The 2357-nt window shown below is 42.9% G+C and overlaps 1 non-coding gene across 1 annotated transcript; it reads left to right on the forward strand.

Moving 5' to 3' along the window:
* Positions 1-506: 506 nt before the first annotated feature.
* trnaa-ugc (transfer RNA alanine (anticodon UGC)) lies at positions 507-581 on the forward strand. Its single transcript has one exon. It is a non-coding gene; the product is annotated as a tRNA-Ala (tRNA).
* The last annotated feature ends 1776 nt before the right edge of the window (positions 582-2357 follow it).

A 2357-nucleotide genomic window follows, 5' to 3' on the forward strand; every position in this document is an offset into this window, starting at 1 on the left:
CTGCAGCGATTGGTTAGCTGCTCAGATAGCTGATGTTTAAAGTTAGTGAGGGAAATATAAGTCTCCAGCTTCAGCGATTTTTGCAATTCGTTCCAGTCATTGGCAGCAGAGAACTGGAAGGAAAGGCGGCCAAAGGAAGTGTTGGCTTTGGGGATGACCAGTGAGATGTACCTGCTGGAGCGCGTGCTACGGGTGGGTGTTGTTATCGTGACCAGTGAGCTGAGATAAGGTGGAGCTTTACCTAGCATAGACTTGTAGATGACCTGGAGCCAGTGGGTCTGACGACGAATATGTAGCGAGGGCCAGCCGACTAAAACGACCTGAAATAAAATTACCCGGCCTTCATCGTTTGACTTTGAGAACATTGGGAGAGATGAGAGCTGACGTTTTAGTAAATGTGCAGATTACGTATCTCAGTCACAGACAAGAAGCTCAATTAAGACATTATCTTCACCACTGGGACTGGGGACAACAGGACCACAGGTCAAATAATACAGCTCAACACAGCCTCCCTGTGGCTCAGTTGGTAGAGCATGGTGTTTGCAACGCCAGGGTTGTGGGTTCGATTCCCACGGGGGGCCAGTACGAGAAAAAAAAAAACGTATGAAATGAATTGAAATGTATGCATTCACTACTGTAAGTTGCGCTGGATAAGAGCATCTTCTAAATGACTAAAATGTAAAACAATGTAAATGTAACACTTCCACACTACCACAGTGAGTAGAATCAGGCTTCTGAACACAGAAAACTTGCAGAATTATTAATGATGAATTGTATTAGACGTTATTAGACAGTTCTGTTGTTGAGGAGGATGGGAGACCCACAGAGATGTCAAAAATCGTCAAAGAGTAATTATTTTAACCTAAAGCATTTAATAAAGACACTTATAGTACAATGTTATGGGGAATAGGAATGAGAGGGCTACTTAAACCATTTTGGGAAGAGATCACAGCAGTGATTGAATGAGGGTATGAGGCATGAGTTGAGGTGTTCAGAGGCTTGACCAGTGCAGGACAGGATTTGACGGGGATTGACAATAACACAAAAACACTACACAGTGAGACAAAAGAGCTAAGAATGAGTTAGTCCAAGCAAGGAGTAAAATCATAGATGTGTAATAATGTGATTGTGATTGTGATTGACTCTACATAAAGTAATGAGAGAAAATTGACAGGGGTTCCCTCACAGTGCTTGGAGAGGAAACATTCAATGTGCCAGTGGATGAGTGGGCCACATGAGACGTGGCTTCCAGTTCATGTGAGGAGGTAGTTGACAATGGTAGGGGAGTGGTCATCACTTGTTAAATCATGGAACAGGAGGGGACTCAGCTGGAAATACAGACAGCAGATACGTTCCCTTGAAGCTGAGCCATCGTAGGTTAGAACAACAAATTTGTCCATGAAGATAAACACGGAATTCACATCTCGCCCACTTGGCAAATCAAAGTAGCCCAAGAAACTTTTTCTGAATAAAGCCCTGATCATCCACATACAGAACCTGACGATAACTGAGAACGGCAAGCAGACTGGTGGCAACCATAGGTCCCAGAGGGGGGGGGGGGGGGGGGGGGGGGGTTTAGAGTTTGTCCCTATCTGTTGACCTAACCAGGAAAACTCTGGACTCTATAAGGTATGACAGTGATGAGTCAGTTGTAAAAGGTTTTGTAAGGGCTCTGATGGAACCAGTTTTAACTAAATCAGGGCACATGGTTTTAATAACTCTTAGGGCTCGCGGACCGCTAGCGAAACACCTACGACAACATCCGGTGAAATTGCAGAGCGCCAAATTCAAAATAGAAATATCGTAATATTAAACATTCATGAAAATACAAGTGTCATACATCATTTAAAAGCTTAGAATCTTGGCAATCGAACTGCATTGTCAGATTTCAAAAAGGCTTTATGGTGAAAGCATAGCATTCGATTATCTGAGGACAGCACCCCACAACAACATATTTTCCAAACAAGCACACGCGTCACAGAATCCCAAATAGCGATAAAATAAATCACTTACCTTTGAAGATCTTCCTCTGTTTGCAATCCCAAGGGTCCCAGCTACACAATGAATGGTTGTTTTGTTCGATAAAGTCCTTCTTTATATCCCAAAATAATCTGTTTAGCAGGCGCCATGACTTCAGAAATCCACTCCTTCAACATGCAGACAAAGAAGCTCTAAAAGCTACCAGTAAACTTCGTCCAAACAAGTCAAATAACGTATCTATATCATCCTCAGGTTGTCTAAAATGTAAATAAACTATAATATTTCATACGGAAAGTACTGTGTTCAATAGGAACGCCAAATTCGCAAGTGCGCACCCTCTCCATCGCGCGCAAAAACACTGATGTGACCCAAGCAGT

The sequence above is a fragment of the Salmo salar genome, unplaced genomic scaffold (genome assembly GCF_965601325.2).
Source record: "Salmo salar unplaced genomic scaffold, fSalSal1 ptg000136l, whole genome shotgun sequence".
Lineage (NCBI taxonomy): Eukaryota > Metazoa > Chordata > Actinopteri > Salmoniformes > Salmonidae > Salmo > Salmo salar.